The following is a 14,415-nucleotide window of genomic DNA, read 5'->3' on the forward strand; positions in this document are numbered from 1 at the left end:
CAATGCAGGCGAGTGATTCAGAGGGTGAAGGAGGGGTCGGGGCTATTATCGACGCACCAGTTGTGGAGATTGTTGCAAACATCATTCAAGACAATTTCTCTCAACTCCCCCCAAACTCCGTTTCTCTTCTGCCTGGGACCGATGCAGATTTTCCTCACCCGCCCTTGCAAGGGTCTGACATGCCCTATAACTCATCTATTGCTCTAATTGACACTTTTGTGCTCTCTCCACTGATAGCAACAACTTCATCTGTGTTGCCATCTATGTCACCGCGCACTACTTTGGGCCACGATGGAGATGATGCAGGTGGGTCTGCTGTCCTCCCTCGGTCCGCTCCCATCCAGAAATGCAAGCAAACCAAACACTCAAGACCAGGGAAATCCCCAGTCCTGGTAAATATGTGCCTGCCTGGAGAGGCCGCATCTGAAGCATTGGCCTGTACAAAATCAAATGCGGCAACATTGGCAGCCCTTCCAACTCCAATAGTCTTCCCGTCTACTTCCATCCTACTCGGGGGCCCGGGAACAATCGACATTGCACCCTGCCTTCAATCCTTAGAAGTAGACATGGAACAAGGGCGTTTGCAGTCCCCTCCCGTGGCCCCTTTGCCCTGTGGACCGGGGTGACTGCCACCTTTGTGGACTACTTGGCGACTTAAGACAAAAGAAACACAGCACTGAGTTCAATGCCGTACCCAATGTCCTCCTTCAGTAAATCAAAATGGAAATGGATGGGGAGGGAACCAAAGGCAACTCAGGTCCTAGATAAGAACATTGCATTGCTACAAGAAAACCCTGTTGCGAATAGCTCAGACCATCAAAAGGATGACACTTCTGACATAGAACTGCTGGAGACCTGCCTTGACATCGACCTAAGGGAACATGAGGGGGGGGCCCGCATCTGGTGAGCTAGATATAAGGGTCTCGACACCTGCACAGAAATGACAAAGACTAGACTCTCTTAGCAGAGACAAGCATCACAGCTGCGGGGGGGGGGAGATCTTACGCGATCTAACAAAGATGTTGCTGGGCTCCCCCTAGTCTCTGTGCTTTTGGCCCTTTCCACAACTCCATCGCTGCTATCTGAAGAGCCTATGGCCATCTATTCGCCACTCTAGAGAACAGGAGTCGCCAATGACTAACTTAAAATCCTGCAGAAAACAGAGCGAATACCGGCAAGGGATCAAGAGCAATGATGATCCCTAAGATTACCGCTATAGCCCATAGTTTGCCTGTAACTGATGGCCAAATGCCCTTGTCCCTCAGCACTGCCTATGGTGCAACTACGGCTGCTTAGGAATTTTCTGCACTGCAAAGCTCGTTGTCCAAAGCTGCCACTCCTGATGCCACTACGGGATGGCAATATAATGAACGCGCTGTCCTGCTCAATAGTTTGACCCAGAGGAATGTGAGACACACTTTATCGCCAAACAATAATGGAGTAGAAGGAAATCAGTCACGTAGTAGTGGTCAGGGGGGCTGCTCACGAGAACCAATGGTCCAATAAAATGAATAACACCAACTCAAAGAAATCGAGTCACAACTTTTCAGCCAAATGTCAGTAATCACCATTGCTTTGTCCCCTTTCATGAAGCTTTATGAAGCCTTACATGATTCCTTAAAGTAACAAACTACCCTGCTTGCAATGCTCCACTCCAGGATGCTATTTTTTAAAAATTTTTGTATTTGTTTATTTATAACTCAGCGTACAGGAGAACATATACAATAGCAATTGCTTGTAACCTCTCAGAATGCGTATGATATAGTGTACCACCATCCCACCCCTTGAATTCCCAAGTGAGTTTTGTTCTTGGCCCTCATTCGGCCGGGCCAGGCGGTGAGTGTTTGCTGGTAGCTTGAAGGGCTCTCGCGATCAAGCGTGGTTTATAGGTCAGGGCTGGTCATAGTCTAGTACTGGTGCCCAAATGTTTATAAATCGGTGGAGCAGGCCCGCTTTTGCTGCCGTGACCTTTTCGGCTATTAGAATGTCCCAAAGTTTAACCCACCAGAGGGTCATCAGGGGTCCTTCCATGGACTTCCAGGTGCGGGCCACCGTGATTTTGGCTGGCAACAAAAATTGAGATACTAACGCTGCCCTCCTTCCTGTTCTTGGGTAAGAGTCTGGGAACGTGATCCTCTGGAGGATTTGCTTGGGCGCTAGCGGTATTGCCACTTGGGTGATGTCCTTTATTGTGGCAAGGCATTGGGTCCAGAACTCCCTTACTTTGGGGCATATCCATCAAATGTGGAAATCAGATCCTAAGTGGCCGCAGAGTCGCCAGCAGTGGGGCCCAAAGCCTGCTGAAAGTGGTGAAGGCGAAGGGGGGGTATTACCAGCGCAGAAGCAATTTGTGGGTGCATTCCCAATTAGTGATGCAGCGGGATGCTGTGTGCATTCTTGTCCAGATGTCCACCCATGTCTGGTCCTCCATAGCATGGCCCAGGTCTGCCTCTCATTGGGACATATAGGAAGGCTTAGTGTGCAGGAGGTCTTCTTGCAGCACTTTATAGAGGACTGAGATCTTTCCTCGGGCTGGCAGGCCATTTACTGTAAGCTCTAGTGGGGTAGGGGCTCATGTTGCAGCCACTCGGGTCTGGGGGTGGGAGCACCAGTGCCTCAGTTGGGCATAGGTAAATCTATCTGTCTCCGCTAGATGGAATGTCATTTTACATTGATCGAAGGTGAGGTGGGAGTCCCCTTCGAAGAACTGCCCCAGCGATTCAAGGTATCCTGCTACCCAATTCCTTAAGTTCTTTGGGTGGGCTCCCGGGAGAAGGCTGGGTTAAGGAAGATTGGGGAGAATGCGCTCAGGTCTCCTGGAATACCTCCATGTCTGCGGGCCCACTCCCAGGCCCTTATCGATTGTTTCATAGAAGTCAATACTCCTGGCCAACTCCGGCGTAGTGTGGCAGGCATAAATGGCAGGAAGCGAAGGGGGAGAGGAAGGCAGGATTGTTCGATCTCAACCCACTTTGGGCGTCCTCTGGCAATTCCCCATGCTTGGAAGTGGACCAGCTGTGCTGCTATTTGGTATTTGCGCAGGTCTGGCACCCCTAGTTCTCCCAGTTTGCTGGCCATCATGGATCTCCGGGGGATCCGCGCCTTCTTGCCCCTCCAGATAAAGTCAATCATTTTCCTTTGGAGCCGCTGTAGGGGGAGAAGAGGGATTAAGGTTGGGAGGGAGGAGCAGGCGTAGACGAACCGGGGGAGGAGGTTCATTTTGCATGTCGTAATGCGGCCCAACAGAGAGATCTCCTGCGTCTGTCAACTTGTAAGGTCCTTTTCCAATTCCTCAAAGAGAGGGGGGAAGTTTGCCTGGTAGACTTTTGTAGGGTGGGCGGGGATCTGAACCCCCAAGTGTGGGATAGATTGAGTGCTCCATTGGAACCGGTTTTGCTTCTCCAGGGCTTCCCTCTCGCCTGGGCCCAGGCCCACTCCGAGGGCCATTGATTTTTGGAAATTAATGGTGAATCCTGCTACGTTCCCAAAACCGTGGATTTCAGTCAGGGCCGCACTCATGGAAGCCTTGATGTTTGTGATGGTTAACAACACGTCATCTGGGTACAGAGCAATTTTATGTTGAACAGAGCCAATCTGTGGGCCTCTGATCCGACTGTGTCGGCGGATTCGCTGGGTCAACGGTTCCATGGCCAAGGCAAAGAGCAGGGGGGATAGTGGGCATCCCTGTCTCGTTCTGTATGTGAGAGGGATTGGGTCTGACGGCCGTTAACTCTCAGCCGGGTCTTAGGACCATTTTCTTGAAGGTCAGGCCAAAGCTGAAAGCCTCGAGGGTGAGGCGCAGATAAGACCAGTCCACTTTGTCAAAAGCTTTGGTTGCATCGAGCGCTAACAGAGCAAGTTGGTGGGAGTCCTGGTTGGCGACCTCTATTAGGTCTAGTGATCTGCAAATGTTGTCTTTTGTTGATCTGTGGTTTATAAACCCTGTTTGGTTCGGGTCTATAATGCTTGGAAGAATAGGTGCCAGACGATTGGCTAGAATATTGGCATCCAAGTTCAATAGAGAGATAGGTCTGTATGAGCTATTGTCTTGGGGATCCTTTCCAGGCATGAGAATGAGGACTGTGGGGACTCCTGCATAGTTGGAGTGACAGTTACAGTGGCCATGAATGAGGTGCAAAGACGAGTTAGGGGGGCCACTAATTGGGGGTGGAAGAGTTTATAGAATCAGGTGCAGAACCCATCTGGACCTGGGGCTCTAGGTTTCAAGCTTTTTATGGCTGCCTCCACTTCCTCATTTGTGATGGGAGATTCAAGTTCTTCTCTCGCCGCGGGAGTCAGGCGTGGGAGAGCCGCCTCTTGGATGTACGCCCGCTGCTCGTTTAGGTCCCTCGGGACTGCCGTCATTATCTCTGACTGGTGGGCTGCTGCTAGGCTTAACTTCTCATGATCCGCATAATGGACCACCCCCTGTGGGTCGCAAAGGCCTAGGATGGTGTTTCTTTTCTTCTCTTTGGCCAGCTTGTTTACCAGCAGCTTGTTAGCTTTGTTATTATGGACATAGTACCATTGTTTGGTTCGGGTTAGTAGGTTTGCTGTGGTGTCGGCATAGTGCGCCTCGAGCCTCTTCCTTGCCATCTGTAGGACCCTATAAGATTTCGGGGACCAGCCCGTTCGTTTGTGAGTGGCCTTGGCTTCACAGACTTCCGCTTCCAAAATAGCACGGGTCGCCTGCTTTTGTTTGTGGAAAGCTGCGCCTTGGGCAATCAATTCCCCTTTAAGGACCGCTTTCATGGTGTCCTTGTTTCAGTTTTCAGCGAAGAAGTTTTTAATGGTTCTGGCGACCGAGTCTCTTACTGCCATGTCACCCAATATAGGCTTGTATAAGTTCCACTGGCGACGAGGAGGAGGGTCTGGATTGTGGGATCGCACGATGAGTGAGACCGAGACGTGGTCCGAGAGGATCTGGGTGCCAATAGTAACGTCGTCTGTGAAGACCAAAATCTGGGGGGAGGCCAGCTGCAAATCACTTCTAGAGAAGGTGCGGTGCACATACGAGTAGAAGGTGAAGTTTTTCTCTTCCGGAGATAGCACTCTCCAGGTGTCGACAACATTCAGCGTACAGAACAGATGGAACAGGACTTTTGCTACCTTCAGGTCCCTGGATGTTGGAGGGTGGGAGCTATCTTTGAGGGGGTCCGGAGCCCCGTTAAAGTCTCCTCCGATGACGACTTGCTGCTCAATGAATGGGAGGAGGGACTCTTCTAGGTCTTGATAGAACCCTTCCTAGTGCTCTTCGGGGCGTAGGACGAGATAAGGGTATAGAGTTGGCCAAGGATGATACATTTGATTGTGATAAAGCGACCCTCCCGGCATCGTAGCGAGTCTAGAACCTGGGGGTTCAGGTCCTTTGCGAAGAGAATGGCAGTGCCTCCCTTCTTGGTGCCGTTGGATGCCAGAAATTGTAGGGGAAAATATCTGCTTCGTAGGCGGGAGAAGCCTGCCGGGATTAGGTTTCTTTCAGGAAAGCGATTGAGGTCCCGTCATCTTGTAGTCTTTGCAGGGTGGATTTCCGCTTCGGAGGGGAGTTTAGGCCCCTGACATTCAGAATGGTAAACTTTCATTTTAAATGCGGGGCTGGCTCTTCGGGCTCATTGGCCGTGGGAGGGGGGGCTGGGTGGGGGTTTGAAATCAGCCATAGCCGTGAGGGGTTGGCTGCTTTGGGCTCTCCTGTGGCTGAGGGTTTTTAAATAATCTCCAACTGAAGATACGAACTTCCAACATCGGCCTCCAACGGGAAGTCCAAACTGGGACCAGGGGGACCGATTTTGAATTGTCGGTGCCACTCCTAGCCACACAGGCTGTCATCAGCCAACATTGTCGAGGTTCACTCCAAGGGTAAAGTGGTGACATCCGCCTGGAGATGGGTATGGACCACATGGGGCTTGCAGCAGGCATTGGTAAGCATGGTTCCGATGCTGTGTGTTCTTCGGGTATTTCACTGGTCTTCATAAAGCGGTGACATCCCCCTCGGGGTTGGGTGTGTACCCAGTTGGGTCCGCAGCAGGGTAGGGTAGGCAAGGTTCCTATGCCATGTGTTCCCTGCACTTCACTTTAGCCGTCATTTGTGTTTGCGGGTTTTCTGCACACTTGTCCAGGGAGCACGCCTTGGCTTGGGGGAGGCGGTGCTCGGGTCAGGAGATCTTCGGCTGGGGGAGGAGGTCCCCGTCACCCCCGGGGAGCCCGGGCGCAGGATTGATGCTGCATCGACGAGATGACTGATGGTCCGTGGGGTACCATTATGAGAGAACTGGAGAGCTGTCGGGAACAATCACCGATAGCAGATCTGCTGGTCTCGGAGGAAGAGAGTGAGAGGGCATAGAGCTCTGCGCTTCTGTAGGGTCAGGGGGGAGAGATCCTGAAATATTTGGAGAGGAGAGCCCTGGAATGATAGTTCATCACGTGAGCGACCAATTGCCGAGATGGCTTCTTTGGTGGTGTAAAAGTTGACTCTCGTGATCACATCCGGGGGGGTTGGGGAGAGAGTCCGAATCCGTGCGTCAGCGTGGGCGCAATCTATGTGTGCGATCCAGCAGGAGCTGAGCGTCATCCAGATTTGGTAGTAACGATTGGAAAACATTGCCCACGTATTTGGGCAGTGTTTTGTCGGAGATAGAGGAGGGAACACCTCAGATACGCAGGTTATTGCAGCGGGCGCGGTTTTCTAAGTCTTCCTGCTTGAATTCGAGGATCTCAGTTCTGTCCAGGAGCGTCTGGATTGTGCGTTGCACCTCCACCAATGTGTTGGAATGTTCTTGGGCTAGGTCTCCAGATTCCCCCACCCTATGTTCGATGTCACTGACACTTTGCTCTGTTTGTTCCATTTTTGTGGTGAGTTCTAGCATGCAGTATCTAAACTCCGCTTTGAAGTCGGACATGAAAGGTTGGAGGTCCTCTTTGGTTGCGAGGGGCCCTTTATCCTCAGGTGCTTTTTGAGGCGTGAGTTTAGGAGGGTCTGCTTTCTTCCCCTTCTCTGTTGCCAGGAGCATGGTGGAAATATCTGCGGATTTGGGGGGTTTCAGGGATTTAGCCATGGTTCCAGGGTGGAAGACAATTCCCACCGAGAATGTTCAAAGTTACAGTTGCTGGGCCGTGGGTGAGATGCTAGTTGACCAGTAGAAAGTCCCAGGAAGCCAGCCAAGGGACCCCGCTGTCTTACTCTGGTGGCAGCAGATGAGTGAAGTGGGCAGCGGTGCCCCAGGAGATGGCTAGGCCAATTAACGATTGTAGGCCCTTTGCTGCATTAGGGAAGTAGGTAGCGCACGAGCGAAGGGGCTCAAGGTTATGATGGTAGTTGGCGCTCAACTCACCGCTTGTTGAGAGCTCCTGAAGTGAAGGCGGGTGGGATCAATCCTCTCCGTTCTAGTGATGGTAGGAGGGGGCAGGGGGGCCCCAGGAAGCTGTACTACAAGATGCTGTCAGCCCGGACTGCCCAGGATGTTCCTAGAAAGTCCAAGATTCCAGGGAGGATGTAGATTGGGCCTTGGAGGGAGTGGGGGGTCTATCTTGGGGGCCTCAAAGTCACAGTCCGCGTCCCCCAGTGGTAGGGTGCTCTTGTGATGGGCTGTGGCCAAGCCGAGCTCGGCTGTATCTGGAGGACTCCGGGCCGGATATGTCCGCTTCTCCAAGAGCGGATTAAGCTCCTCGTGGTCCACTCCCAATCCTTGGCTATTGGGGTAAGGCCGCCATCCGGAGGCGTGTGGGGGCAAGGCACTTCAGGGTATATGTGAGGTGGAAGCCGTAGTTGTGGATGCCACCCCAATATGTTGTACTAGCGGGGGAGCAGGAGCGGGTGCTATTCCCAGCACTCGGATGAGGGAATCGGGGGAGAAGGCCTCAGATGGTCCCTACCTTGCAGGGAGAGGGTCACTGCTCAGGGCCCATTATTCGGGGCTCAATCAGTGGGTTCTTGTGGAGGTTTTGGAGAGCCCTCCGTTGCTCCCAAAGCATGCGGGGGGTGGATCAGCCATGTTGGGGCGCAGCCGCTTGCCGCCGTCTGTCGAGGTTTCCCAATGGGGTTAAGGGGCAGCTGGTGGTCTGGCACCCCCCCCCAGGAGTGGTCCCGCAGCTACGGCCTCATCCCCTCTGCATCCAGGGAGGGGCCAGTCACCTCGCCGGCAAGACGGCTGGCTTCAGTAAGGCGGGTGGCAGACGTCGGAGCCCACCAAGGGCAGCAGCCCAGTTCTCGGGTGTGGGGGGGCCCGTTCCCCCCGGGGGTGTATGGTAGAGGAGTTGGGTAGCTGGGGAGCAGGAGCAGGCCAAAGCATTGGGGAGAAGGCGCTGCTCCCCGCTGGGCTTCGATCAGCGCTGCATCCGCGGCTCAGGCCTAGCAGTACAGGCTGGCACTGACAGGCTCCATTGGGGTTAAAGGAGGATATCAGGAGTCAGAGGCTCCCCAGCGTGGTCCCGGAACCAGCGAGAGCTAGTGAATCGTTGAAAGAACTGGGCTGACAAGGCGGATCCGCCATCTTGGATTTGCCTGGCAGACACCGCTCGCAGAATGCTCACTGCGTTTACAAGGTTCTCGTTTGCGTTACAAGCTAGAATCGTTTCCAGTAGGGCTTCCAGCCCACTGCCACCCGAATTGAGCCTTTAGAAGGTTGGGTCATAGCTGGAACTGGAGGTTTTCAGAGTTCGCCGCGGTCCCCATGCAGAGGCCATTAGAGGAGCTGCCTCATCACTGGCGCTCCAGGCCACGCCCTGATGCTATTTGTTGAAGGTTTTATCACAGCAAAAAACACTGCTGACCCAATCATTACCAATGATGGGCCCCAGTTGGATAAAGGCTGATGCTGCTGCAGTGACCTAAGACCAGTACCTCAGGAAGTAACCCAAAATCTTCTGCCTACGTTCATTAGAACGTCTGGAAAAAGGCAGTCTCAGGCCACATAGAAAAGACAAGCAGCAGAGGTCACTGTAGCATCCTCTATTCTGGAAGAACCGGCTGATCCAGGGTCCCCCAATATATAGTCTAACACAGAGAGTGGCAGAGACCCAGGAGAATCTGTGCAGTCTACCTCGACCTCAGTTAACCCAACAGTTGATTTAACCATTCTTTCAGAGAAATCCAAATCTTTCCCACTTTGCAGTAGGAAAAGAAGAAGGACTGAGACTAGCCCTTCCCAGAGATCCCCCTCCGCAAACTTTGCAGGAGGGCCCAAGTCATGGTGCTAATGATCAAATAAAGACAATATCAAAGAAACTTCCTCAACGAGGTAAGAACAGGTTATCAAAGGTAAAGGATTCACAGCGGAATGCCTTTAAGAATCAAAGCCAACTGGCTGCAGAAGTTAACATCGCCAATAGTAGCCAGCAGGGCAGTAAAAGGACCCCCTCGGATGAAATATCGGCCAACCTACTCAGTGGACAGAAATGGAACTGGCCTATGCTTTATATCATCTGATTATTCAATCATCTCAACAGACCTAACTGATGCCTAGAGAGTGGAATACGCAGAAATAACCCCTCCTCAGAAAGGCCTTGTTACATTGGCCGAAAGACGAGAGAGCGCTTTGGTCCTAGCTCCTGAACAGGAAAGTCGAGGTTCAAAGTCTGAGGGGAGAGAGGCAGGACTACATGCACTCGGAACCTCTGTTGGTGGCCCACCCCCCACGGAAAAAAAATCTAGAAACTCTTGGTTCCCACAGGACAGCTGTGGCAGATCAACTTCAGAGTGTACCCACTCTATGGCAGTCTTCAAGTAATCTACTAAATTGGATGGACCTAGGGGCGCGATAGCCCCCAGAAAGATGACTCAACGCTCCCTGAACCTCAGCACGTCCAAATCTAGGGGCTGGGTTAGAAACGACTTGAGGACAGGAACATTTACGCTGGGCAGGTGTTTAAGACTGGAGCAAGTGGTTGACAAAGAAGAGATTTGATCCTAAACAGGAAAAATGTCATGAGACTATGCCAATATATCTCAACTCTCCGCCAAATTAACACAGATGACTTGGCCATAGTTGAGTTTGAAAATAAGGATCACTTAGACCTGGTCTATCTACATTTACAGTCTACTGTTGTAAAAAATCTGATGCTCTCAGCCGCTCCAAGTTTCCTGATACTAGGCTAGGATTTAATGGATTCTACTGAGGAGAAAGAGTGGCATGTTCCTAACGCCAATCTTTCGAAGCCAGATGTGAAAGCTCTAGTCATGGTAAACACTCCTCCCCATCAATCTGGTAACAATCGTGGGATAGATGCCCACAAGGCCCCATGATAAGAAACATGGATTAACCACCAAACTCAAGCACTTAAGGACCTATTGACACCTCCAAACAACCAGCGCTAAAGTGGACGCGGACAATAAAGGGTGCTAATGGAACAGAGAAATCAAATTTGATCACAGGAAAAAAACATTAACAATTGACACACAAAAGCCGGATACGTTGTCCTGGCTGGCCTCTGTCCTAGTATCTAATTCTACCAAATAGCACAATCCTGGAGCGAAGAGGGATAGGCCCCACTCCTATTTCATGGAACACAAGAGGATCATCACACTTCTTTGCTAAAGGGGAATTAAATTGGTCTAAGGCAGACTTGGTGTCCCTTCAGGAAATCTGGCTCCAGGACTGCCCGAAATTGGATTGTTTTACAACGTTGCTGAATCCTGCAGTAAAGGGCCTCTTAGGCCGATACCAAGCGGGTCTGATGACCCTGCTCACAAACTACTTAGACTGGGAAGTAAGACCTCACATTATGAGAGGTCATTTTATCCAGCAAACGGCCCTGAGCACTCAAAGAGGCAAACAGTACCTTAAGAAAGAAGACCTTAGGACTCTAACGATCATCAATGTATATTGGAATCCTATGAAGATCTGCGCAAAAGAAATGCTGATGGATGTGACAATGACAGTGGACGACGCATATAGTCAAAACGAGTCCTCTATACTTCTATGTGGCAATCTGAACTCCCATTGTTTTGAGAATAAAGAGAAACACACTCAAGAATTAAGGGAATCCTCTAAGGCACAAACTCAAAGAGGCGATTGCTGGATGTCCCTAATGAAAAGTAGGAATCTACACATAGTAAATGGGCACTTTGAACCATCAGGTCTTCCGACAGCATACATGGTAAAGAGGATGCCACGGCTCAGCCATTGACTACATAGAGATCTGATTGACTCAGTATTGGCTTTGGAAGTGCTGCACACTACCTCCATCTTAAAAATGTCATGGTTTAGCAAAGGAGCTAAAGGGAAACAAGCCATGCAGCAAGGTATAGAACTGTCAATAATGGTTTCAGACTGAGAAGGAAGAAAAAAAAGAGGTGCTGCAGGCAGTCACGACTCTCCAGGTGAAAATCGCAGAAGCCAAAAACAGGCCAGAGATGGAAACCGTTAACTATGTCCAAGCTCTAGTCCCCTTCCTGGTAAAAATAATGGGGCGAAGAAGACCAACCCCAATGTTCAACTTCACACCTACAATCAAATGATGGTCCAAAAAAAATTAAAATAAATACAATTTAAAAAAAGAGATGCGGAATGCCATTCGGCAAGCCAAGAGAGCCATACCCCAAGAATGGAAACACTTGGTGAGAAGGATTAAAAATGTCTATACCAACTGGCTGAAAGGTCATGAAAGTACTATGTTGCAATTAGACACAGAACAGATGCTGCAAACCATCTGCTCTAAAAGCACAGCTGACATGTGATGACTACTGAATAAGGCCATTTCGGATTCAAACCGGTCTCCGATAAACAGGGTGTGAGAGGCTGTCTGGATACATTTTTTAAAGCCCTTTCTACACCCCAGCATCTGCTTCAGAATCAATGCAGTGGCGCCAAAATACATGGCGCTTGGACTTCGGTTGAGAAGATGTGATCTATCTGATCAAACATGCAAGCTCCTCGCGAGCGCCTGGGCCTGATGGCCTTTCAAAAGCAACACAAACAAAATCTTCTCAAACAATTCCAGCCTCCTGGACAACGGCCAACGTAATTCCAATCTTTCAAAATTGCAACAGAAATGACCCCAGTAACTACTGCCCTATCATGCTGCTGGATGCACTTGGCAAAATGTATGCAATACTCCTCCTAAAGAGACTAACGCGCTGGTCGAGTGAGTACGGCCACCTCAATGTTTTCCAGGCTGGGTTTAAAATCCTAAGGGTAAACAGCAAGCTATACATGGCTTTTGTTGACTTTCAGAAAGCGTTTGATAGCATTGACAGGGGACGCCTATGGCTCAAACCAACATGTTGGGGTTGCCCTGATGATCTGGTGGGCCAAATAAGAGGTCTACACTCAAACACCTCTATCAAAGTCCACCTTAAGGCCAAAGGCTGGCTAAGTGAAGCTATTCCAACAAATAGAGGTGTAAAACAAGGCAGCCCATTGGCCCTATCCATCTTCAACCTCTACATCTCTGACCTGAATAAAATATTGGGCAAGGTCAGATGCTTTCCACCATCTATAGAGGCGTACATATTGCCTGGTAGTTATACGCCAATGACCTCATCATTCTGGATTAAACTGCTGTTGAATTACAGAGACAACTGAATGCCCTAAAGGATTATGCTTCTGAAAACAACTTACAAATCAATGTAGCAAAAACAATGATCTTGCAAAAAAAAACAGAAGAACGGAATCCAAACAAAGAGGAAAGGGCTCGCTGGTTCCTTGGGAAGGATGAACTAGAGGCGGTGAAATCCTTGAAATACCAGTGGGTGTGTATTTCAGCTAGTTCGGTGGAAATACATACTTGGATTTCCCTAAAAGAGAAAGCCACAGCACTAGCAAATCAGGCTTTCATAATAAAGCGTAGATTGTGTCGGTTCTTCATTGTCCCCATCCTAGAAATGTACACGATCAAGGTGGTCCTGATTCTAACATACGGAGCGGAGGCCTTCCTACGGTTTCCAGTCAAGCACTGGGATGTTCTTAAAGGGATGTTTTGGAAAAGGACACCGGTTCTTTCTAAATCCACCCCTATTCATCTCATAGGCTGGGCCTATGCTCTCTTCAAGCAAGTGTCGAAAGGAAAAACTACCTTTTTTGGCAAATGTACTAACCCAGAAGCTCCACCAATGCTGGCAATCATCAGATTTGCTCACCTTAGAAACAATGGAAATATTTTGATCTCCTGGGAACAAAGGGCAGAGCAAAACTAGCTGACCTTGGTGCTTCACTTGCAGACTTAGGGCACAAACCAGTGACAGTTAAGAAGAAGCTACAGACAGCGGACTGCATCACTACCGGTGATGAACTAAGTACGTATAAACTCTACAATGATTCAGCTATGTAGCCTAGATGCAGAGGAATCTTGCTAGACTATTTAAGAAAGTTCCCGGACCCCCAATTCAGATCAGATTTCCATGAGAATCCGGCTGAACCACTTCAAAACCAACAAAGTGATTTCGACCTGGGCTTCCAGGAGGTCGAAGGTCCCAAACTGCAGATTCTGTAGAGTTGTGGGACAAAAATCTGCGGCACCTATTTACAGAATACAAGTCACTAAGAACGCCCAGAACTACACACTTTAGTCAATATCCGACAGATTTTATTAATATGACCTCAGAGGAATGGTACCTCTGCTGAGAAGAGGGAAGAAGATCGGCCTATCATTGGCTGCTGTAAAGTTTATAAGACTGACCCAAATTTAAGAGTGGAGAACTACTAATCACAACAATTGGAGACTTTGGTCTCTATTGTAACCTGGGAAATGAAGGTTCCGGCCTCTAGGTCTTTTGGCCACTTGTACTTTTAGGATGGATGATTTGTGATTTTGCAAAAGTTTTAAAGTAAAACTGTTAAGCAAATAAAATGTATTAAAAAAATAAGAAAAAAGGGGATAGTAGGGAAAATGGGGAAAGGGGGAAAAAGGGGGGGGGGTTATCTCAGATATATGATAGGATATAGCAAAAGAGCCAGATGACTGTAAACAGAATTTACAAAACAGGCAAGGTTAAACATTTGTATTATTTAAATAATCAACAAAGAGATGCCATCTTCTATCATGTCTAGAAGATAAAGAGTGTGAGTTAGTTATACATTTATCTAGTCTGTGGATATCAAATATATTATTCCACCAACTTTTTATGGAGATTTTAGTGAAATCTTTCCAATTTGATGTGATTAGACGTATTGCCAGAAGTAGGAACTGGTCAAGAATAACAAAGGATTACTTAATCTTGCTTTCTTTGAGAGCTAGACTCTCAAGTAGAATGTTAGTTAAATTTAAGGGAAAAGCGATTTTGAAGATCCGTCTAAGAAAATTCCAAACTTGGTTCCAAAAAGTATTTACCCGGGGACATTCAAAGAACATATGTCTAAAGGACCGAGAGGTTGATTGACACGACCAGCACAACTCATTATCTGCCAATTTAGATAGAAATAGTTTCTTAGGAGTGATAAATGCTCCATGCATGAAGAAGTAAAAGGTCTGGGTTAGGTTAGC

The sequence above is a fragment of the Ambystoma mexicanum genome, chromosome 8 (assembly GCF_040938575.1).
Source record: "Ambystoma mexicanum isolate Mex_15411 chromosome 8, UKY_AmexF1_1, whole genome shotgun sequence".
Classification (NCBI taxonomy): domain Eukaryota; kingdom Metazoa; phylum Chordata; class Amphibia; order Caudata; family Ambystomatidae; genus Ambystoma; species Ambystoma mexicanum.